Source organism: Protopterus annectens, chromosome 1.part1 (assembly GCF_019279795.1).
Source record: "Protopterus annectens isolate FY-2018-M chromosome 1.part1, PAN1.0, whole genome shotgun sequence".
NCBI lineage: Eukaryota > Metazoa > Chordata > Ceratodontiformes > Protopteridae > Protopterus > Protopterus annectens.
In genome coordinates this window covers 1,889,906,600-1,889,933,375 of record NC_056726.1, presented here as the reverse complement: position 1 = coordinate 1,889,933,375, position 26,776 = coordinate 1,889,906,600, and positions in this window count along the sequence as shown.

Below are 26,776 nucleotides of genomic sequence, written 5' to 3'. Positions count from 1 at the left end.
ACAAGCTGTACCACTTCCAGTAGGTAACACTGCAAATATGCAGGCACTATGCACATGTACATGGAAATACATGGGTCAGATGGCTAGGGTCCAGTCTCAGCACACACAAGTGTACAGACTATGTACTGTCAGGATGTACAATAACTGGATGGAAACCCATGTGCTCATACCTGCAGTAATACACATGTCAAATAACAGACACTGAGCCTTCACTCAGTGGTTCCATACTTAGTAGGATGTATGCTACCTGGCCTGCCACCACAGTATCCCTGACATATATGGGGACTCTCCCTCCTGTGACAGTTAGTTTTGTGTGTTGGGGCTGTCTAGCATGGTATGAGATGTGAGCATGCAGTGCTAGGGTGCTCCTGTGTGTCCTGTACCAGTCGTGTAGTACTGCACACATATCAACATCCTCAAACATCTGCATTGCAGAGTCCAGTGTGGGCAACATGCCACTTGCAATTTACATGTCCATCATTGCGTATTACTACATTCATTACCTTATCCCTGTGCTACCTATGTATGTAGCCTTCTGTTGACATCATTACCACCAGTATGCCAACATGGGCAGATGATACACTATGGTAATTACCATGGGTGTAGACAACAGTACATGACAATCACACACTTACTGCATCAGGCATGCTGTGATATACCCACAATTAATTCAGCACACAGTACTGTTAACAACATTATACTATTACTACACATCTATGTGGTCACCCTGTGCATCAGCAACATGTTAACCTGTACCTGCACAGTTGTTACAGATTGCAGGAGGTGGCACAGTTTCATCATATGCACAGGGTGTGAACTTGGTATGCCTGAGTCAGCCACCGATACCACCGATTGACATGTATGTGTATGTGTGTTGGTGAGGGACAGCAGTAGAAGGTGGGGCAATGTTGATGCAGTGTGTGCGTGTATGCGGTAGCCCTAGGTGTTGTCAATTTGCATGTGTGTATGGATGCACACAGTTCCACCTCATGGCTGCCATATACTGGTGTTTGTGGACAGCCACAGACTGTACCTGCCAGGTCATACAGATCAGTGTCTCTGGCCACGGACACGGTACCTGTGCCTTGCAGGGGTGCTACGGACCGTATCCAGTACCAACCCAGACTGGGTACTGTCATCAGAAGCAGGTGTTCATTGACTGGACACAGATCCCTGTCGGGCCTGGCCAGAGCCACGTGCACGTGGTCTCCTGGGGCAGTCTGATGACAGCACAGACCCAGCATTGCTGGGGCTGCTGCTGGCACTACGGGGGCAGCCACGGCCCTGTTGTCGTCCGCGACGACTGCCAGCTGCTGCTGTTGCTGGCATACGGCCACGTCGATGCCTCAACCACCCACCATCGCCCTGGCTCATGGACATGTAGTTGTGGAACTGGTCTAATATGTCCCCACAACGTCTGTCTATGACATCGGTGAAATCACGGATGGCAGCTGCAATGTCACACATACTGTCAGTCATGGCTGTGTGACATGCTGTCAGCTCCCTCAGACCCTGTCTGGTGTACCGTTCCATACTTGACTGTGCCTGCATGACAGCCCGAAACATAACTGAGGTTGTAAGACCTCTGTGGGCATGTCTGACAGGGGCAGTATGCCCACGGATGCTCCCACGAGAACCCCTGGACATCTGTCTGTGTGGTACCATCTCTGGACCATGCCCATGGCTGCTGTGTGGGGAGGCATGTGCCACAGATACCACATTACCCTGGTCAATGCCCACTGTATGCTGTCCATCACCTAGGGACATTGGTGACAAAGGGTGTATTGGCAGGATAACTGTGCGCATTGATGGGGTCGGCAGCTGTGTACTATCAATCGGCTGACCAATGATGGACCCTGGCATACCTTCCTGTGCCATTACACAGATGTCATCATTATCAGTACCCATGGCACCTGATTCAGGTTCCCTGCTACATGACACCAGAGCAGCACCAGAACCTGTGGGAGGGAAACAGGAAACACAGTTTACAATGTCTACACATTACCAGTGATGCACACATGCACACATGCACAGGTGCACACATGCACATGTGCACACACATGCACACATGCGCACATGCACACATGCACCTGTGCACACATGCACAGGTGCACACATGCACATGCACACATGCACATGCACAGGTGCACATGCACACATGCACACATGCACACATGCACAGGTGCACACATGCACACATGCACACATGCACACATGCACACGCCAACACATGCACACGTGCACATGCACAGGTGCACATGCACACATGCACACGCACACATGCACACATGCACACATGCACACATGCACACAGTTTCACACAATTGTACAGTACTCAGTATGCGTGATATCAACACACAGACACAGACACACCTACATGCATACAAAGAGCACTACTAAGTGAGCCAAATAGTACTATTACTATCAAAACTATTACAGGAATTGTTAATACACACTCACCAGCATGGATAGGCTGCATTGCTGTTATACCAGAGGGACCTGCAGACGTGAAGAAACTAATGTCAGTGGTCACAACTGTGCCATTGTTACTGAGTATGATACAGGTCAGTAGTACAACAGTCGCCTTTCACAGGTCAGCTGCTAATATTGAGGATATCACACTTGCACATTAAATACTATAGTAACAGCTACAAACCAAGGACACACCTCACACATGCATTAACTACCAGTGTACACAACAGTCAACTATACATATGGCATATTACCTGCACGTTCACTGTCTTGCTGCTGCGTGGCTCCAGCCTCCATCATAATGCATGTCTGCTGCTGTTGTTGTTGCTGGCGGACTGGAGCCACTACACTCATGAGTAGTCCCTCCAGTCTGGTGAGTGGGGGATGTGTGGCCACCCCACCACCTGTTGCTACCTGTTGCCTGTGGATATCCGACGCACGCTGATGGACATGTCTGATTAAATCACTGCAGTGATGTCGTACCTGCTCATATGTCCTATTATGCGTGCCTATGTCATTTACCCGACGGACAAGGTCTTGCCACAGTGCAGCCCTCTCCTGCTGATTCTGGCTGGTGCGGGAAAAGAGTATTGCATAATCCCGCACCAGGCTCTGGTGTATCTCCTCATCCTCAGCTGTGGAGTAAGTGGGATTCCGTGGGAGGGCCATGTACCTGAGAAAGAAAATAACCTGATATCAGCAATATATGTCAGCAGACTTTGGCACACATACTACACATGCTACTCGACTGTTATGATACAACATATCTCACATATATAGCATCTGTCTGTCTATTGGTGGATACACATGTAGATGGCCAGGTATCAGTGCTCAGCCAGCAACTGTGCAACAGTACCTGGCACACTCCATACGACATACTACCAAACCCCAGCAGTCAGAACACTGATTCAGGTCAAGAGCACCTCCTTACTCTGGGGGTTTGTATCTAGGTACTGTATGGCCTACATCATCAACTACTGTGAGCTGACCACACACTGATTGCCCTGGATATACATATCCCACCTCCACCACCAGCACAAATGACTATAGTGAATAACATTACAGATGCAAACTTTACACTTTGTAACAGTGACATGGTATCCTTTCAGCCCACTGGGCCAGTGGCAGATACAACCCACAGTGCTGACCCCTACACAATTGCTTTCTACAGACATCTCCGAGAATGCATGGATCATGCAATCCCATATATGACCAAGACACTCTCCACAAAGGGACAGCATCCTGTCTGGTGGACCCCAGCCATAGACAGATTGTAATACAGAAAATGGAAGCTACTGCAAGACAGAGCATAATTCCATAAAGGGAGGGCATGTCTGAGCAGCACTAGTAAGGATCTATTTTCCATCATACAAACATCCATGGGCAACTTTGAGAGGGAAATCAAGAGGGACACTACAGATAACCAGAAGGCCTTCTTCAGTTATGTTAGCAACCTGGTCAGGATCCATCCTCTATGCCCATAGTTAGTACACAACAACAAATATTTCACTGACACCACAGATATTGACAACATTGTGGCAGACAGGTTCAGTGCAGGTGTCACCCCACCCTCTCCCCCAAAATAAGACATAGTTATCCCAGCTGACTGTAACCTCCCTGTCATCACAGATGTCCAGGTGAGAGCCACCCTGAGGACAGCAAAATACACAACATGAATGGGACCTGATGGTATCCCCAGTTGCATGCTACATAAACTCTGACAGGAGCTAAACACACATATAGAAGTGCTATGTAACACTAGCCTGACTACAGGATATGTACCTGTACACTGGCGCACAGCAGCAGTGGTTCCACTCCACGAAGGAGGCACCTCAACATACCAATACAATACAACACTATACATTACATTACAATACAATACTATACAATATGCTATTGCCCCTGGGACTACAGCAGTGTACTGTTCTGCTACCCTGACCATTGTAACACATGTGGTGTGATGGTACCTGCTGCTGTCACACAGTTACACAGGGTGACTCATATGGCATATTACCTATCTGACTAACATTCAGCAGGGGTATGTGTGACATGTACTCATGGGGAGTCTTGCTTCTTAACACTGTGTGGTTTATTGCAGGGTATGTCTTATCTGTGGGTAGGAACTTTTACCTCCACATGTGCATTCTATTGCAGTGGCATGGATGACACACAGCAGTCATTTAGGTTGTGGATGGTGTGAGGTGTTACTATGGTTGTTGGACATCTGTCATGGGTGTGACTTACATATGTAAATCCGGGAGTGTTAACCTCTATGTGGGTAATATATGTGTACTCTGTGGTGTTGTCAGTCACTGTGCATTGGTAATGTGTTTGAGTGCATTGTCACAGTGTTGTACATGTCACTGTGTCCTTCTCCATATCTGTAGCTGTCATGTGAGGTCCATACCATGGCATCCATTATGTGGTGTGGAGGGGTACACCGACCTACATGTCCATAGCTGACACACCATTTTCGCTGACACATACCATGTGCAGGTATTCCAGGGATAGTGTGCCACTGTGAATATCATTGGGGCCACTATTGTACACATTTATGACCCTGTTCATCCCTGACACATGCAGTGGTGGGCAGCCAATCACATATCTGGTGGTTACTGGTGTAGGTGATTTGGAATGTGGTACGGTACTCCGGTTTTGACACTGGTGTTCACTCCATGCCTTTGTCACCAGGCAACTGTTGCAATACATCTGTACACATGTGCCTCACTCAGAATTTATATACATCTCTCTCTCTCTCTCTCTCTATATATATATATATATATATGTATATAGATATATCTATATGTATATATATATATATATATATATATATATATATATATGTCTGTATACATATACACATATATATATTGATGTACATATATTGCTATAGATGTGGAGAGGGGGGGACACAGAGGGGGTGAGAGTGACAGAGGGGGTGGGACAGGGTGTGTTGAAGGTCGTCATATACAGTCATACCTGTAGATAGTCAGATCAGTCTGTCTATGTATATGTATCTACATATATCTATATCTGTATGTGTGCATTACATATATATGTTTGTACAATATTCTATCTACATCTGTCTATGTATTCCTACATCTCTCTCTCTCTATGTATGTATACATATATGCATGTCATATATATATATATATATATATATATATATATATATATATATATATACACATACATATGTTGACATACATACGTATCCATATGATAGACAGGTATATCAACATGTTTGTCTACCATACTGTATACACACACTAACATACTGCTAAACATACATAACTGTGAAACCTAATTTGTACATGGCACTACAACCTACAATCAACCAACATTGATATGTGCACATAGATGCTCTCACATACAAATGTATGTACAGCCTTCACTGATAGTTGCTGTATGTCCCCTGCCCTTTACACATCTTCATATACATATGGATACAGACCAATGACACATATGGAGGGTTCACAGTATGTAGACCTTTATAGTATTACTTTATATTACCTGTGTTTGTCACAGCTGCTTGTGTTGCCATCTGGTTCTCTGTCCTGCTGCTCCACTTCCCAGTTGTCAGCTTTCAGGTGGCTGTTGCTGAACAATTTGTTTGTGTCTGCTTAATTGCAATTTTCTCTGTCTCTGTCTCTGTCTCTCTCTCTCTGTCTGTCTCTCACGTCCTTCTCAGGGTGCAATGAAAGTATTGCATGTGTGGACTGGGAGTACAGCATACTTTTGTAGGTATCTGCATATGCCCATGTGATGGCCTCTGCACCAATTGTTAGCCAGCATTTGCTAATTGCATGCAGCCAGTTGTGTACTGATTGCAGTTCTCACTGTGATTTCAAAACAGTGCTATAAAAAGGTATGTGAGATAGGCGTAGCCCTTTCAGATTTTAAGGGCAGGGACCATGCTGTTATGCTGTGGACAATGTTCTGTGAGTGTAAAGGTTGGTATCTCTCTCATATTTCCAGGTGTGTTGTAGATTAACATTCCTCCATTCATTTCTCCAGTTTCCTGTACTAACTGTGTATGTACGCTGACACCTACAACTACTACTACTGTTAATGTGTGTGTGTGTGCTTTCCTTTCACTTTTGCTTGCACTTTGTTGCTAAGGTTTCAATATTTGCCCTTTAAAGTCACTACTTGTATGCCTGCTAGGTGTCCTGACTGTAGTGTGCTGCTGTAGCTTTCCTATTTTCCATGTACATTCACACCTTGGAATGCTTGCTATATCTGCTAGGGTGTTACAGCATGCAGTGTGGTCTGGCCATGGTGTGGGCCTTGACATCTATTAGGGTATTTGAGTATACTGCTGAGCAGGCCCCAGTGACTTTCAGGTTCATCTGTTATCTGCCTCATGGAATGGTACATATCAGTGGGGTACACCCATTAAAATGTCTGGTATGCTGCAGTTGTGATTGTGGGTTAGCATGAGCATATGTATTACTACACTTTTTCTGCCATGCAAATGGTGAATACTTTCAGGACTCCATAGTTACCATTGCATGTGTTACACCTTTCTGCCTACTATTTGTACATTTCACATGGAGTCTGTGGGGCATCCCTGTAAGTCATTCACTGTTGCTATGTCTAGGCTCTTAACTATTCAAATTTGGTGGTGTCAGACCCATCATGTGTACAGATATTTGCAGGTTGTCCACATTTCTGCCTCATATTTTGGTCAATATCTCATGCACACCTTTTTCTGGCAAATCACTCTGGGCTCAAGTCAGAATATGGTGACAAACATTCAAGTTTCAGACTTCATACCCTTCCAAACATCCCACAAAATGCAGACCCTGTTACTCTCTGAACTGTCTGCATTTGTTGTAACATTATTTGTAATGTGTCCCTGGTTTTGGGCCTTTGCTCCACATATTTTATTACTTGGTCCAGATGTGTTCCTCTAAGAGGTTGTGGGGTATGGGCAGTGATTATCCTGCTGTGAGTATGTGTGTGGCTTGCAAGGTGCTATAGTGACATTATTACCTACTAGCTACCAACTAGCATGGCTGTTTCTGTTCACACACTACTATTATGGAAATCCACTAGTTTTGATAGTAATTCTAAATGGCATGCTTTGTGTACTACACATCTATATTCCCTTTACATTCATTCCTACTATTACATGATATATTTATTTTAGCACAATGTTCTTGAATAAAATCCGTGGCTTAGTGGAAAGTTATGCAGACTACTGTTTCCAAGGTCCTGGGTTCGGGACTGCCAGTGGGATTTTATTTTGCTTCTGAACTGACTACAAGACCTGGCAATCAAAGTGACTAAGGCACTTTTAAGCAGTTGTAATCGGGTTAGCGCTGGTTTGCGCAGAGCTCACACATGCACACTGGCGTTTAGCTCCGCGCACACAAGCGCACACCCGCTTACAACCGCTTAAACGTGCTTACTCTTGCACACCAGCTATTTTCTTTGAAAGAAAAGAAAATGGGGAGACAGGAAAGTGGTGAAAAAGGGGTCACAAAGAGGGTAAGACAGTAGGGAAACAAGCTTGGGATGTGCAGGAGGGATGTAGGTAAGGCCCATAGCTGCCCATTTCTTCATCAGCAACAGCTGTGCATATGTATGTAATTTGGTGTGACATTTGAAACCTTCCACCCCTGAGAGAGGTGACAGGACAACAATAATACTTGTTGTACAGCCAATTGTAATTGATAGGTTCCATGTCCAGCAGACATGTTTGCGGAATGGGCAGCTATGTATGGGGCGTAATTTTTTTGTGGGTACAGAGTGTCCTTTTTTTTTTTTTTTTTCAGGTGAGAATGGTATGTCAGGTGAAGGAAGTCGGTACAGCTGGGGAGGTAGGTTGGGTAGGTAAACAGACAAGACAAACAAGACGCATACAGGGGCGGTGTATGACACGTGTGGGGGGGTTACACAATTGACGGGGACGGAGGTTTGGATATCCAGAGCCCATGAGCCCACAGATGACAACAGTGGAACTGATATCCCCACCCATGGGCAGTTGCCACTGTTCCTTCACTGCCCAGGATGGGGCTGTGCTGGGGGCTGTGTAGGCGAGGCAACAGGCATGCCCATTAGTTGTGCCACCCATGCCTCGAGCTGGCGTAGGGGCTCGAGAACAGAGTCCCGAATCTCCCTACGCACCACAGTCCGGACGCTACGGAGGGTGAGTGGTGGTTCTCCTCCAGCCACACTTGCAGAGGGGGGAGAGCCCCATCCCCTGCAGTGCTTCCACCCACAGGTGGCACAGGGCCACCGGAGGAGGGTCCGGACTCGGCACTAGTGCCAGGTGCACTCGCCAGCTGAGGTGGGAGAGGTGGGTCCTCTGGAACCCGCCTTCCCTGTCGTCCTATGTTTTGCATTATGTCATGACAGTTTGGGTTAGTGACATATAATACCATTCACAAGTAGTTGTAACAGTATGCATTAGTATTCCCATTAACAAAACACCCAGATATTCACACCATTGAACAGCGTGCATAACACATGCATAATTTGAACAGAAATACACAGTCCAACAACATGCAGGGTTAATTGATGGCAACAGGCCATCAGGTGTGGATGTATGAACAGGACAGATGCATCAACGGACATGCAAATATATATGACCCAACAGGACAAACGTCCAGGGGTGTTAATTGTGATTGCACATACCATTTTCACATGGAATGGGTTATATGTGGTTATAGGGTGGGGTAAAGAAAGTAATATTAACACCTTCGAATAACAATACATATGCTGTACATTTCTAATAGCTACAGTTATATATACACTACTGTTCTGACTACAGTTTCCTATATGATAACTATTTCAACTTGGTGATAGGACTGTTACTGCAACATCAATATACATTTTATGGTTCTTCATACACATTCATATCTAGCTTTGTTCAGCTACATCATCCTGCTACATTTGCTTTATATAGCTGTAGACAAGTGTGGATGTTTGGTATATCAGACAATCATCCTATCTGCATATTGCAGACTTAGAGCAACATATCCAGATTTTGGGATACACATTCCAGATGCAGCAACACTTTGAACAGATTTTGCTGTTTGGTTTTGAATCTCACATGCATTTCATTCTGTCTTGACTGCAGTATACTTTATTCAGGGGTTATTACTACTGTATTGCTGGATTCATGACACTTTCTCACACTCTCTCACTTGCTTTCATTTTACTATTCAGGATGGTACTTATTTCTAGGCTTTATTGACATGTTTTGCCTGTAGTTATTACAATCCTTTCCAGCAGTCTCACTTCTGTCATGTTTCAGTATTTCCACAGGGATATATTTCACACATGTGATTTCATCATCTTCTGCAGCTATACTTTTCAGCCTGCTGCAGGTTGTGTACTATTTTCTTACAGGTAGGGCATTTTTATTTCAGAATATATGTCAGACAGTTTCATTTTTCGGTTTAACTTACAGGCTGAAACACACTTTTGTAATCAAGCAATACTTGCATACACTTTCACACTGTTACTTGCAGATTTTATTCCTTACTGACTACACTGCACTCTTTTGCTGACTGTCATACTTTTATATTTCTTTACAGTTACTGGTAGTGGATTACTGACCTGCCTGGTGGCAACCGCACCAGCCTATCGCCATAGGCTCTGCGGTTCGCAGAACGGACACCTGCAGCTGTAATATAAATGAAGTAATATTGGAATACACATCTCCATAATATCAGCTAGTTTAATTTCTTACATACATAATTAAATGTTACTTACTCAGTAGTGGGGCGTTGGGTGTTTGCCGGGCCTCCTGGATCCAAAGGTTCAGTTGGTCCTGCTTGCATCTCTTCAGGTCCGCATGGTGGTGATGGACCTGCTCACCAGTCCTTGGAATCCCTGTGGCACTGTTGAGATCATGAGCCAACCGGTCCCACGCCTCGGCCCTGTATGCTCCCCAGAGGACCTGGCCCTGCATGAGTTGGGCCTCATGATTATGGACTAGGAGCCAGACCCTGTACCTGGACTCCTCAACACCCCACCTCTGTGCTCAAAAGCAACTACCCTCTCCTACTCCTGTCATTCTGCCTGCAGGTCAGTTCTACAATCGTTTATGCTGTGTATTCCCACCTATAGGGCTTATATAGTCCGTTTTTCCTGCACATATCTGTGATTGGCCATTTTGGAATTGTATCAACTTCAGTAAACCTGCATTGTCATGCTCCAGTTTGTATTCATTCCTATATATTAGCTATTATTGCATTTTTAGGTACTGCTGTCATGGCTTAGTGGTTTGGTACCTTGACTATGGTGTATAGTATCCTGGGTTCGAACCTGGCCACTGCTTTTTATTTTTCATGACTGTCTAGACATGCTGATGGGTGTGTCTGTGTAAAGGCAGTTTTGATACGGCTTGCTCAACGTTGCCCGTCGGTTAGCTTGTTTGCGCGATGCGCAGCTCCGCGCAAATGGGGTACGCTGCTTTAAGCCTCATTTGGCTATCGGCACGCATATTACGCTCAGCTCAGTTAGGGGCACATAGATTTAGCATGTTAGACCATTGCTCAGCTACGGGCACTCATTTTGCACCAGTTAAACCACTGCTCATCTACGGGCAGATGCACTCACTCTGTTAAACTGTAGCTCAGCTATGAGCACATCTGGCATTTTTTATTCTTTTGTTACCTCACATTTCTTCAATATAAATGGGCTATTTCATTACATTTTACATAAATTGTGGTTTTATGTGTACATATTTGTCAGGGACTTGTTTCCTGCTTATTTTGCAAAAAAAAAAAAAAAAAATTGGTGATGTGGGGGCTCGAACCATGAATGCCTACTCTTCAGCCAACATCTCTACCGCTACGCTATTGCTTCCTGGCTTATTTTGCATATTTAGTTCTTATATGCTTTCCCACTGACTGCTAACTGTAGCTGCGCTACGGGCACGCATAAGCAGCGCACTCATGGTTAAACATTTTTACAATTTAAAAAAATATATATAACATGTTCATTTATATATTTTATGTTCATAGTCTGTGGGGGCATGTGTTGTGTTGTGTTTATTCACATTTCCGTGGACTCTGTTGTGGGTGTTTACTTTGGGCACTTTTACACTTCTGGGGGCGTGTCCGCTTGCAGGGCTCGGCCTACAGACATGCCCCCTACTGTCTTACACGGACCGTGTTAGACTTAGGTGTGATTCAGCATGCTCTCATGAATATGCAAAGCATGCTGACATCACTCCGTTTAACTGCAGCCTCCGTGTAAGAGTTATATCTCTTACACGGAAGCTTTGTGAATCCTGCCCATTATCTTTTATGCAGATGATATAGTCTTTTGCAATGTACCAGCCAACTATATCACATTACATAACTGATAAGCAACTAACACTAAAATACAAAAAGACCAATGTAATTCCGTTTGACACCACTTAAAATCTAAATAACCTGCCTCTTCTTCCCACCCAACATCAATATAGCAATCAGCTTATAAAATGTACTGTATGTTGCCTTCCAAATATCTGTGTCACCCTGAATCTCCTCTTTAACTATGTTGCTACACATATCTAATGTAAAAACAAAAAATATCAGAATCCTATTGAAATGACACAAAAATATCACATTTAATCACTCCAGAAGGAAGAAATTCTATTGGCAAAAGCATATTAGAACCCCGATTATACTATGCATTATCAGTACTTGGTCATATATTCAGCAATAATATTATGGAAATTCATTCTCTCTTCAACAAAACTTGTAGATTAATTTTCCTATCACCTAAAAATGGACACCATTATAACACTCTCTATTGGGTTAACACACTCCCTTTAACTGCATATACAAACTATAAATACTTTATCAGCCATTAATTGGTCATCCACTATACTCCTTACTAGCTATGTTTCCCATTCAATTTTCTTAGTACTGAGACACCCACTATTTTTATTTATTTATTACATTTGTTTACTGGGTAATGTCCAACTGGGCCAGAAGCCCATTTTCAGTGGAGCCCTGCTGAGAAAAGCTCCTGACATACAGTAGAGAATTCTAACAATTACTTACAAAAATTACTAACTATATAACAATATTAATAATGTTTGATAAAAGCAGTGTGTACTATGAAAGCAAACAATTACTTATGGTACAGACATGAAATACAGTTTCAAAACATTGTGCATGACATACATTTGTAAAAATATGAGATACATTTTAACAGTGCCCGGAAAGGTAGCATCTTAGCTAGGTAAGCTTGCCTATGATTTAAGACTACTGTAGCTACAACTAGGAGAAATGTAGGCAAGATGTCAGTTATGAGAAGATAAGCAGTAGTTATGGACTTGTAAGATGTGGATGGGGTGTCGGTGTAAAGAGAGATATAGCTGGGGAGATGGTAGGCTTAACCAGGAGTATGGCAGGAGCAGACCCAATGTTTTGCTAGATGTTCTTTTAAGAGGTGTTCGAACTCATGATAGTTAGGGTTTTTTGCTATGGGTGGAGATGACTGGTCCAGAGTTTGGCTATTTTGTAAGAGTAGAGGGAGGTGCCTAGTGAGCTGTCGGGGTGGGTAACCTTTAACATAAGTTTGTTCGAGGACCTGAGTAATCTGTGATTTATGTTAGGTTGGATTAGGTTGGTTAGTGTGGGACATTCATTGGGTTGGTGAATTATTTTGTGGGCTATGGACAGCTGATTGAGAGTTAAGAGATTAGGGAATTCCAGCCAGTTTTGTTGGGAGAGTGTTGAGCAGTGGTGGGTTCTATACGGGTGGCCTGCGGCAAACTTGACAATTTTGTTGTAGCAAGATTCTAGACTATTCACGTCTGATTTACATTGGTTGGTAAATAGTTGGATCTATAGAGGAGGGTGGAAAGTAATTGTGAGTGGGCAGTGGCTAGCTAGGCAGTTTCATTGAGGTAAGTTTTTGCTCTATAGAGGGTACCTAGTTTGCTGTGGACCTATTTGATGGTGAAGGCAATGTGGTTATCAAATCTTAGGTTATCATCTATTGTGACACCTAGAAATTTGGTTTGGTTTGTGAGTTCTATAGTGGTTCTGTTTGAGGAGAGTATTGTTAGAGGGGGCTGTCATGTTTTTGGTTTGTTATTTCTGAAAACTATTAACTTGGTTTTGTTAGGGTTCAGTATGAGTTGGTGGTCAGTGAGGTATTTTTCTCTATCTAGGAATGAAGTTTGCATTTTTTGTTTGTAGTTCCTAGGGTGTAGGGGCTGAGCAAATAAGTATGGAATCGTCTGCGTACTGGACTATGGAAGCTAGTTGAGTTGCAGAGCTAAGGTTATTTGCAAAAACTATAAAGAGAAGGGGCCAAGAATGGAACCTCCCAAGTGGGGGGTGCAGGGGTGCTTGCTCCCCTGCTTACAACTTTTAAATGCTTTGCTTGGGTGTTTTTTTTTTTTACTTGTTCGACTTTTGACGTTTTCATCTTTTACAAGTCGACTATTATGTTTTTGAATACATGATTATTCGATAACATAATATAGACCCTATTTTCCTTAGACAGGGGAACGTATTGCTCTGCAATTGAATGGTTGATCAAGACTGATATGGTATAGGCAATAGATGGGGGCAGATATTCTGAGGAATTCATTTGGTAGTAGGTCAGCTGTGAAACAACAGGGTTTGAATTTGGAAAGGAATGTTTTTATGTAACTAGATTGGATAGGGGTAAATCTAAAGGGGTTGGGGAAAGCTGAAGAGGGAGAGGGAACAGTAAGAGGTTGTGTTGATTGGTTACCTAGGAAAGATGTGATTGTGTTAATGAAGTGAGTGTTGAATTGTGTGGCTTTGGGGTCAGTTGTGTTCGAGGTGACTGGTGGAGGAGTTGGGACTTAGCCTGGGTTTAGAAGTTGTTTATGTTTTGCCAGAATTTTTTTTGTAATGCACTGTCCTTAACATAACCTACTTTGTCTATCCTTGTTTCAAAACTGTGGTATGTTGTTTCTGTTGAAAGCCATATCATTATCTGTTTTCAGTAAATTTGTGTTACAAATATGTTGAAATTTATAAAACTGTTTGAAAAAAAAGAAAGGAGCTGCTTTCACTTCTTGCAAACATCTAGTCAGTCATGTATACTAATCCTGCTAACTCTTCCATAGACTGCCCTTTAAAATCTATTTTCTGGATGCTAAACTATACTACATGTAACTTTTCTTCTTTCCATACCTCCTCATTAAATCTTCTGCACCCATTAATCCCCTGGCATCGTATTACAACTACTTAACTGAATAGCCAGTTCTGTAACACCAACTCATATTCTAACTTCTTTTTTATAGCTGCTATCTGCAGAACTTATAACAACTGCAAACATTGCTCTAGTACATGCCTGGTCACTGCTGTGGACATGTATTTACAATACATTCTTTTATTTAAACTAATTTCTAATCATTCTTCTGTGAAACAAAATGTCATGATTGTACATTAGATTTTCATTCCCTCTGTTCACATAACAATTTAACTTCTCTTTTCTATGCATTTATAATTGCAGGACTGCACTTGAAATGGGTTTGAACCAGATCAGTCCTCTACAAAACAAACAAAAAGCAAGCAAACATTAATTAATACATGTGCAAATAAATGAATAAAGATAGTCCATCATGTGCAGAAAGAATAATATGGTAAAAGATGACAATTTTAAATCTTGTACAGAGGTTCTAGACTTAACACTATTTCCTTACTTTCCAGTCTCTTTATATTTGGGTTATCAGACTCCTATGTCATATAAATCAGTAAGGGACATTTGTATGTTTGTAGATTAGATATCAATGAAATGTGTACTGCAAACTGAATTTATCTGCACTTTTGTTATACACATTCATTTTCACCCATTTTTTCCTCTGTCTAGTGTAGGATCCACAATAAAAGTGACAATAAATATCAAAGAGTCAGTGGAACATTTTTTATTACTAGTATTGTGTATATACCCAAGAAAAGAGCCCATCTATAGCAGCTCTTTCTCCATATTACAGCATATGTCCCCACTGTATACTACAGGACACTATTACAATGTGAACTGAAAGACCAACTCCTTTGCTGAAGTAGAGTGTGCCAACTCAGTTAACAGGACATGTAAATGAAAGGAACATGTATAATACATTGTTACTTTGTGTGTGTGTGTGTGTGTGTGTGTGTGTGTGTGTGTGTGTGTGTGTGTGTGTGTGTGTGTGTGTGTGTGTGTGTGTGTATTTTCAAACCTGTTGCTTATAAAATTTGTTAAAAAATTGAATTGTAGCATGACTGGATTATATTATATCGTATTTCATCTGTAATAGGTTCATAGGTAGGTACTAGGCTATTGGCCCTGGGGCCTATACAAGCCCAGCCAAAAAGGTACCCTGGCTTTTGCCACCCAAGAAAATTATTTTCCTGTGCCACTGTCGAGCAGAGCTACACAGGTGATCCCCGGGGTGAATATCTTATTTCCCATCCAATCATCAAGATTTTTCTTGAAGAGTGCTAATGAGGAGCTTTGTTTGATATAGATAGGTAGTTTATTCCAGAGTATGGGAAGTCTCTGGGACAGGAATCTATCCCTCCAGCATGTTCTGTTTAATGTGGTGACAAGGTTTAGGTCCCTAGAGTGTGTAGCTCGGAGGGATTGGGGTTTCTTTAAGTGGAGCATGTCCGACAGTTCTGGGTTTGACATAGCTTTGTATGTTAGGCAGAGATCACCTCTGAGTAGGCGATATGCGACAGAGTCAAGCTGCAGTTTTTTGAGAAGGTCTGCGTGGGGCATCTGTTTGAGGCTGGTAATCTTCTTTGTGAAGTATTTCTGCGGCCTTTCCAGTTGTTGTAGATGTCTTGTGAGGTACATACCAAAAGGGGCATTGTACTCTATAATGGGTCTAATGAGTGATGAGTAGAGGGGAACAATGACCCTTTTTTTTCTGGATGAGAAACCTTTTGTGATGAGGTGTGTCACATAGAAGGATTTCCTGACTACTGTGGCAATGTGATTATCAAAGGAGAGACTACTGTTCACCTGTGTCCCAAGGTCTCTTATCACACTTTCTGTGTTAAGTATACTACTGCCTATGTGTTGTTCATGGGTACAGAGTTACCAAAGGGGATGACAATGCACTTTTTGGCATTGAGCTTGAGGCCATGGCTTTGACACCAGACATCTGTCTCAGTAAGGCCCTTTTGTAGGATGTCCACATCATTAGGAGTTTCAATTATGGCTCCTAGTTTGCAGTCATCTGCAAACTTTGTTAGCCAAAGACCTTCTGTGTTAACCTGTACTTCAGAGAAGTATATACCAAATAGGAGAGGACCCAGGACTGAACCCAATGGTACTCCACTTGTCACTGGTCTGAAGTCGGATTTGAAGTCTGCTACTTTCACAGTGTGGGGTCTGTAAGTGAGCTAGTTGGCAACCCATCTTGTGACATAGGGATTTATACCTAGTTTAGTGAGTTTATCTATAATTCCAGTGTGGGGGATGGTGTCAAAAGCCTTGGCAAGATCTAGATCGGCTGTGTGAACCACCTTACCCTTGTCTACGGCTTTGGTGACTGCTTCAAAGAAGTCTATCAGGTTTAGGAGACATGATCTTCCTTTTACAAACCCAAACTGGGTGGGATCCAGAGTTTGGAGATTACCAATATCTTTGTTTATAAGTTCCATGATGATACGTTCCATGGCCTTGCAGACCAGGCTCATCAGGCAAATGGGGCACTAGTTTCCGGGGTCCGTGGTGGCTCCCCCCTTGTGGAGTGGGATAACCGTTGCTGTGCACCATTCAGCAGGCACAAAGCCTGAGGTGAGGCTATGATTGAACATGGTACTTAGGTGGGGTGCCAGTTCGTTCTGTAGTTCATGTAGAACGCAGCCTGGAATGTTGTCTGGTCCCATGGATGCTGTGTTCTTGGCTTTGGAGAGTTTGATTTATACCTGTGCAGCCGTGATTACAGGAGCTTTGCATTCTTCCAGTATAGAGATGGGCTCTTTAGGGGGTGAGAGGGGGTAAAGTTAGCACTGAACCAATCTGCCAGGATGTTGGCAATATCAGTTGGGTCTGTATATTTAGTGCCATTGTGCTGTAACTCAAAGCAGATCTGAGTGTTGGCATTGAGATTCTTGACATAGCTATAGAATGCTTTGTGGTTGTCTTTAGAATAAAGGGCAATTTTGTTTTTGTAACTAGCTTTGGAGGATTTTATCAGGGATCACAGCTTCTTACTGAGGCTGACCAGGGAGCTCCTCCACTCGTGGGATTTTACTCACTTTTGCGAGAGTTTCTTCCTTCTGTTGTACAGTTTGTTTATGGAAGGGGACCACCAGATTGGCTTCCTATTTTTGGAGGATAGCATCTTGGTTCTGTTTGGGATAGCACAATCCATGCACTCATGTAAGTGCTTATAAAGTGCAATTGTGTAGGACTCAGTAGTCCTAACTGTATTGTCCATTTGCATGGGTGTCATGAAGTTCACCACTTCTGTCTTAAGAAGCATGAAGTTGGCTTTGGAGAAATTTTTTACCATGCTTTCCTTAATGAGGCGTGGAGGCAGGATGTGGCTATCTAAGGTAATTAGCTTATGGTCGGAGCAGACCAATGAGGCATTGACTTCAGGTGTGGAACACCGGTCACTCATATTGGTAATAACTAGATCCAGGATATTGTTGATCCTGGTGGGGGTGTGGATAAGTTGATCCAGGGCATTGGAGTTTATGAATTCCAGAAAGCGTTAAGTGAAGGAGTTGGTACATGAGTAGTTTTTCCAGTTAATGGTGGGGTAGTTGAAATCGCCCATTATTAGGGTGTTTGGTTGAACCCTAATATTTTCCAGTACATCAAGAAAAGAGGAGTGGGAATCCTGGGGCATGGTGGGTGATCTGTAGCAAGCTACAATTTGGATTGCAGTTTTGCCCAGAGTTAGTTGCACTTGGATAACCTTGGCTGCATTATGCTGAGCAACTAGCCTAGAGGTGTGGATATCCTTAATGAATATGGACACACCTCCGCCTTTCGTGTTCCGGTCCAGGTTACATGGCCGAAAAGTGTGGTATGAGTTATAGCCTGGTAGTGCAGGGGTGCTCTCTGGAGCCTTGAACCAGGTCTCATTCACTGCACAGATATCGATGTTCTCCATTTTAAGCAGTGCCTCGAGTGAGTGCATTTTGAGATTTAGACTACTAGCATTGAGTAGCATCACCCTCAGTTTTTGCTTGCCTGTTCCTGTTATGGTGGTGAATTTGTCATTTGAACCTTGCCTAAAAAAGGCACTATAGGGGCGGCAAGAACCTTACCAGTATCCGGAATCCCAGGGGTGACAGGTGCAGGCCATCTCTGGCAAAGCATCATGGTTTGTCGACAATGTCATCCCAGGCAGACAGATACTGGATCCCTTTAGAATTTCACCAGAAGCTTAGCCAGTTGTTGAAGTCAATCATTTTGTCCTTGTACTGCTGCATCATTCTGGGTGATGGCAGAATGCTACTCAGGGCTAGGGTCATACCTGCCTGGGCTACAAGATCGGAGAGCTCTTCCATGTCTCTTTTCATGTAGTCCAGGGAGGTATGTCTCAGGTTGTTCACACCAACATGGACAATGACAGAGTCATATTTGTACTTGTGGAGTGACCTGAGTACGTGGGTTATGTGGCGGATCCTGGCACCCGACAGGCAGCTAACAGTAACCTTCTCCTTGTTTAGCCTGGTGAGTGGGACATCAGTGTGCCTGACTATAGAGTTGCCTATGACTAGTGTGTTGGGTACGTTGTTTTGCCTTGTTGGCTGTGGTTGAGTGGCACACTAAGTCTGCGGGCTATGTGTTATTTAGGTTGTGTTGGGGGGTGAAGGTTGCTTGCATTTCTGCTTTGGAGGTCTCTGTTGCTTGAGCAGATTATTAATGAGAGCCTCCATGAATGGTTTTGTGTTTCTATGTGTGGATTTTGGTGGTGTAGATTTAGTGAGACTATGTGATGAGTGTGGTGCAAGTGTTTACCTTCTCCTCTTGACTGTCAAGTTCAGTCTTGATTGGAGAGAGCTTTACCTCCTGTTTGGCTAGATAAGTGCATCTCTCACAGGTTGTAGTGTTGGGTGGTAGGAGGAGAGGGTTGTCTGTGTACATGAGGCAATTTCTACATTGCCCCAGTATGCCCAGATTCATCAGATAGACAGGAGAGAGCACTGGGAGCTGACCCTTGGACATGCCTGAATAAAAAACGATTTTCCTCTAGATAAGTGAGGAAAGTGAGTACAAGAACTGTTTTTCTCTAAGCAAGTGAGCAAAGTAAGTACCAAAACTGTTTTCCTCTAGGTAATGAGGAAGGTTGAGTGCTGTAGTAATTAGTAGGTTATTTAGTGCTTACAAGTTCTGAACACGTGCTGATCACGAATAAGCAAATTCAAGTACTAAAAGTAAGAATCTGTATCTGGACTAAACTAGTTACAGGAAAGGGAGGAAACAAGTGCAAATGGGGCTTTTTAATAAGAAAGTTGAGAAAGATGGAAAAACTGTCCTAACGGCCAATAACTACAATTTCTGGGCCAGAACTACTCCTTATGTGGTCGATAGGTTTCCTAGTGCTTACCACTCCCACTGATAAGCTAGAAGGCTTCCCTCCAACACAGAAAGCTTGGGGGGCTCAGAAGCTTACATGCAGTTCTGGATACAGCAAATCTGAATCTGGACTACACTAGTTACAGGAAAGGAATTTTTATATATATATATATATATATATATATATATATATATATATATATATATATACAGGAAAGTATCTAAACCAGCAGTCAAAACAATTCAAATGCAGTGCAAGCTAGCACACTTGAGTATGTAGCAATGTTAGACCAAACAGTTTAAAAAATACAATTAAATTAAAAATGACTAAAACAATGCAGAAGGAGTCTATTAAGTAGAATGAGGTAAAGAGATGGGACTGGGGGGAGTGTCCCAGATCAAATCTACAGTGGGGTTGGGCAACTGCAAAAACCTCCAAATTTAAACAACAACACAGTAATAGGAAGGGTGGGTATGGGAAAACCAACACCTTCAGCAGAAATCTGAAAAACTATACAGTGAAGCAAAAATAACAGTGCGCAACTCTGAAGTGCCAGAAAAATATCCTCAGCTCTGTATATCTCCAGATAGTTTGAAGAGCACTCTTTCAGGACACAGGAAGGCTCTAGCAATGAAAAGCAACCATGTTTGAAAGCCTTGTACAACATTACTGAAAGAAAATGGATATTTAACTGAAAGATGATGTGAACGATTTTAATGGCAAACTCTTTGAACATTTTGTAAATGTGAAATACATATAATGAGTTACATATTACTCGTACTTTCAATTACTATTTCTTTCTTTTCTCTGATGCAATCTAAGCCTTTTCTCTAGTCTAATAGTTTAATAAAAATCAGATTCTAAAAATTCAGAATTAAAATCATCCTTCCTGCAAAGTGCCATTTTATACTTTCGAAATGGAAATTTGAATAACAGGTATATAATTAGCATGTCAGTGTGCAATTTAAGCTCACAGGAGAGAGCCAGAACTGCATATCCTGCCTGTGATGTTTAATGGCCTCTGAAAATTGTAGCAAAAGGAACTGTGAAGCATTAGTATGAATGGGCACAATGCATTATGGATAATGCTTTAGTTTATTTTTATCAAAAGATTTACACGCACCTTAATTAATATGACTGCACAGCTGTGGCTCCTTACCGCTATTGTATTAACAGACTTGTTGGAATTCTGTTTTGCTGCATGAGTGCTGCAATGTTGTAAGGCTTAAATCTGATGGCTGAGCTGGTTGCATTCTAGTTAATTAGTTAATTACTTAGTTAATTAATTAGTTAATTAGTCAGCTTCAACTGTTTTTTGATTATGCAAAAAATGTGGTCATCACAATGAATCAAAGGCGAAACACAACTAGTAAAGGGAGAGCTATAAATTTATAAACACCTTTATATTAAGCTATGAGCAGTTCTGAAACATATCATATTACTGTTCTGAAACAATACTGAAATACATTAAATTTAATCCATCTTAGTATAGCCATGTAACTAATTTAATACAATGGCAAAACATAGGGCAGGATTCACGAAGGCTTGCATGGAGTGTAAGAGACTTGCAACACTCCATGCAAGCCTCGCGATCCAGGAACAGCCCTAAACTCCGTGTAAGAGACCAGCTAAAACGTCTCTTACACGGACTGGGCGTGGACATGCTAAATACCTCACTTGCAGCCGAAAGGTATGCAAATGAGGTATATTAGCGATCCACGAAGCAGAAACCAGTCCGTGTAAGAGACGTTTTAGTTGCAGAAATGTACTCAGTTGACAACTGAGTACGTTTCTGCAAATTTCACAATGGAGCCATGTCAGCTCCAAAAAAAGGATGCATATGACTCAGGCAGCATGCCAATGGCCAAATATGTGGCCATTGGCAATATAACCCGATGCCAAAATAATAAAAATATATTTTTTTTTTTTTGGCGATCGCCAATGTTTAAACCCAGCGCAGCCCCGCGCAAACGGGCTGCGCTGTATAGAACATGAAAATGAAGGTTATAAACCTACAAATGTGGGTTTCATGCAATACATGGAATGACAATGCAGGGACCAGCAAACCAAAAACAACATGGCCACCGTGTAGTGGTTGCTAAGGGGGGAAGCTGAGTCTAAGACATGTAACTAAGCATTAGTAGGCAATCTCATGTAAATGAGGGTTAGGATACTGAATCTCACAGTCACATAGCAAATGAGCACAGTCTAAGTAGTGTAAGAGATACATAAGGGGGAGGAATAGAGTAGGAGATAGGTGACATCACAGGGGGGAATGGTAGAAAGAAATGCAGTTCATTGGAGGCCAGTGTAACATGACAGATGACAGACACAGATCATGGAAAGAGGTGTGCCACTAGATAAGTCATGGAAAGTCAAGAAATGGAAGGTGTACACTGTTACTTACATCAAAGTTTCTTGCTGGGCGTGCATGCGCACGTGTGCACGCCATGAAGCGCGAGTAGGGCAGTGTGCGCGCGTGTAAGGCAGACTGAGCATGTGGGAGCATGTTGGGAGATGTTTAACACTGTTTGCGTGGGTGTGCGCGCGTGTAGCGCAGGCTGAGTATGTTGGAGGCTGTTGGCAGTCATGTAACAGTGTTTGCGCGGGTGTACGGGCGTTTTAAACTGAATAAGTAGATTCTGAACCGTGTAAGCACGTGTGCGCGCGTGTAAGCCACTGTGAGCGTGTTTCTGATAGTATGCACATTGCTCCCCCCCTGAGGAAACAGAGAGGAAAAAGGAAGCAACAGAATTAATAGGAAGCTAGCAGGGATAACTGCTGAAGCTAGCAGGTGAAAACAATTAGAAGCAGGCAATTACACAGGCAGAATAGTAGCCCAGCCCAGCACTTAAAACTCTGCAAACAGTAGTGCAGGATGTTTCCCTTAAGAGACACTGCAAGACAGGAGTAAGCTAATAGAAGTGAAAACTGAAAAAGCTGAACTCAGAGCAGAAATGTTAGGGGCTGCCATAGCTGTCATAATGAGACATAGGCGACTTGCTGAGGGTGGTGACAATGCAGATGGTGCCAGACAACCCACAGTGAGGAGACGGAGAAGAGTGTACAGGCCCAGAGTCACCTACCACGGGTTACATGAGCTGGAGATAGTAGAGCATTATAGAGTGGACAGAGAGCTCCTGCAGCAAATTGTTGAGCTGTGCAGGCCACGCCTCACACACAGAACCAACAGAGGGGAACCCATCCCAGTGGAAACCAAGGTATGTGTTGGCCTAAGAATACTAGCAACAGGTACCTTCCAGAGACCAACTGACGATATGATGGGGATATCACAGGCATCAGCCTCCAGGGTACTGCACCAGTTCCTGGATGCCATGTCAGCACATGTCGGTGATCATGTATATTTCCCCAATGCCCGTGAGGTATTGGCCAGCAATATGCGTCTCTTCCAGCAAATAGCGGAATACTCTGAGGTAGTGGGCGCAATAAACTGCACGCACATACGCATCAAAGCACCAGCCAGTGAGTGGGGTAGGGCCTACATTAACTGCAAGGGCTTCCCCTCCATCAACTGCCAGGTCGTGTGTGATGCCCAGGGCATAATAATGAATGTGTGTGCTGGCTGCCCTGGGAGTTACCACGATTCCCACATCTGGCATTTGATGCAGCTGTACCAGACATTTGCCAATGGGGACATCCCACGGACACCTAGTGGGGATGCAGGTTATGCACTGGAGCCGTGGCTGATGACACCCATCAGAAACGCACACACACCTGAACAGGAACGCCATAATGAGGCACACACACAAACACGTAATGTAATAGAGCGTGTGTTTGGGCTGCTCAAGTCACGGTTCCGGTGTCTGGACACATCTGGTGGAGCCTTGCAGTACACACCAACTACATGTACCCAAATTGTCATGGTATGTGCTATGCTACATAATATGATCTTGCGTAAACAGCTGCAGCAGGACCAGCATAGGGCTGGGCCAAACAGCCTCCCACCATTACCAAGGCCATCACAGGCAGAGCGTGACTCGGAAGAGGAACAACCTGAGCCTGCCCCAGTAGGCAGAAGGAGGCGTGCCCAGTATGCCCTGGCCTTGGCAAAGAGGCAATGCATAGCACATACACTGGCTCAGTAGGAACCCTGGGAATGATACCCCCTCTGACTCGCTCAAATAATAACATGGATGCCTAAAATGACATGACCTGCTCACAAACATGTACAGGTAAGTGTAATATGTGCATCCGACAGAGGCAGCCCTGCAGCACCACCTGAGGCATGAATGCTATGTGTTAAGTAATGTAACACCATGTACTATATGCACACCTGAGCACCCTGACTAACATCCACCCTCACCAAGCATGAAGCCACAAAATGACGATGGGATGATAAAGTGCAATAACTGGCTGAAGTAATGCAGTTAGTCAAAGGGGAGCCAATTTGTTTCAGGCTGGGAAGACATGCGGAGCTTGACATGATGCACCACCTGCTAGGGGTGGCGTGCACCTATCATGCCATGCCCCATGGATACTGGCAAAGGCTGTCAGTACCCACAGCATGCCCTGAATAGGTAAGTCTCAAAACACAAACCCACCTTCATAGCTTCTACAAGGGATAGGAACCTAGATGTAATGCTACCCAATGACAGATGTATAAACAGCAAGATGTGTGCAGTGTAAACGCACACAGTATGGAGAATGTAGATACCAGTCCTGTAATAGAGAACTGGGTCAAGGCTCACATCAGCACTCTAACACTACCAGGTCACACCTCATACTGTGCTGTACAGCCGCAAAACATGGAACAAGCTACAAAGGGAGGGTGACTAGCAAGAAATGGCAAGGATAACCACACCCCCATGTTGGTACCACAACAGGAAGCAGCATGGATTAGCCATGGTCAAATACCAATGGCTAAAACCGCCTCCCAGTATATAGCCTGCTGCAGACTACTGTCCTAATACCAGGAACTGCACCTGGCCTATGTCGGAATACATGAATATATCAAGCCCCCCAAACCACATTATATTGCTTGACTGAAAATACCCAGACATACACCGGGAGCATTATACTAGCACCAACACAGTAGGAGAAAATTACCCAGATTCCATAAACCAAAATGCCCAGGAACAATGTACCACTCCCACAAGAGGGGTAAGCATACTGGATGTGATAATCAGCAGCATGTGTACTGGATGGCAAGATGAGACGTGTACCCCTCACTGGTAAGACCAGACCATAGAGTAATCATACTGGATATACACATCCTGACCCCAGTCCCTGGCCGGAATACCACAGTGAAAAACATGTGTAAATCATAGGTTGCAGCCCTCAAAACCTATGTTGAATCCACAAAAGGCCCTGTGCAAGTGCAGAATATGGGACACACCACAGAACATGTTATACAGGCATTCCATGAACACAGCCAGGAATGCTTGGAATATGCAATCACAAATAACAACAACACACAATGCCATACATGCAGGCATCTGGCATGCTGGACTCCAGCCATTACCAAACCATGCAAGAGAATGAGGAAGCTACCACATGATAGAGCAAACATAAAAAGGGAAGTAATCACTGACCAGTAGTATGGCAATAACATATGTCCACACATACAATCCACTAAGTCCAGACACAACAAGTAGAATCTGTGAATCCAGAGGCAATGTGGCACCAGTCCCAAGTACACAGACAACCACAACACCCCCCATTAAATACAAATATATGTGATAGATGCATCCATGTATCCAAACCAGAGGTTGAGCTCCACCAACTCAGTACTGTCAAAACTAGTCAGGAGGAGAAGGTAACCACATACACCACAAACCCAGTCCCACATAGACCTACCACATCTGTAAATCAAACACATAAACACAGACAAATATTCCTGGAGGCTTTAATTACAAACACACGACACCAACAGAAGCCTCCAAAGCAGATCACAAGCAACCACAACCTTCAAACATAGCACATGCAACGAATAGTACGCAAAGCTGGTGTGCCAAACAGTCACAGGCCAGAATGAGAAACAACATGCCTGATACAGTCGTAATAGGTGTCTGTATAGGCAGACACACTGCTGTCCCACTCACCAGACTGAACAAGGGAAAGGGTAGAGTAAGCTGCCTGTAGGCAGCCACAAAATGCCGCATAACACAAGTATGCAGGTCACCCCAAAGCAAGCAGAAATATGATGCACTCAATGTCCATGCTAGTGTGAATTACCTGAGATGTACCTCCCTGGTCAACATCAAAAGAGACATGGATGGTCCCTCTGAGTATGTACCCCAGGGCGGTATGACACTGGCTGTGTGCAGCATCCAACCCTCACCAAGAATGATGCCACAGTACAAACACAGAATGCTCATGTTTAACAGCTGGCACAGTTACAGCTGTCAGTCCAAGAGGGTCTAATGTCTGTCTGCTTGAGATGTCAAGCATGACAAGCCATGCTGCTGTTCCAGGGATGGCTTGCAGCTGTTACCCGTGTGCGTCCGGATACTGGATAAGGCCTTTGCCGCCTCCATAGAGCCGTATGTAGGCAAGGCCAAAAAGACTACCCACCACCCTAGAAAACATAAGTGGTAGGAAACATAAGGGTAATGCTGACCAATGCCAGATGCGTAAACTGCAATATGCATGCCCCTGAGGCACTTCCCATTATGGAGAACATTGATGTCTGTGCAGTGACAGAAGCCTGCTGCAAGCCTAGTGATAGCACACCAGCACTACTAGGTTATACCACATATCATGTGTTATGGCCCCAACACCTGCACCAAAACATCAAAGGAGGGGGAGTATCCATATGCAGCACAGACACCCATATTGCCAGGTAACTGACAATGCACAAAGCAGCAGAGACCA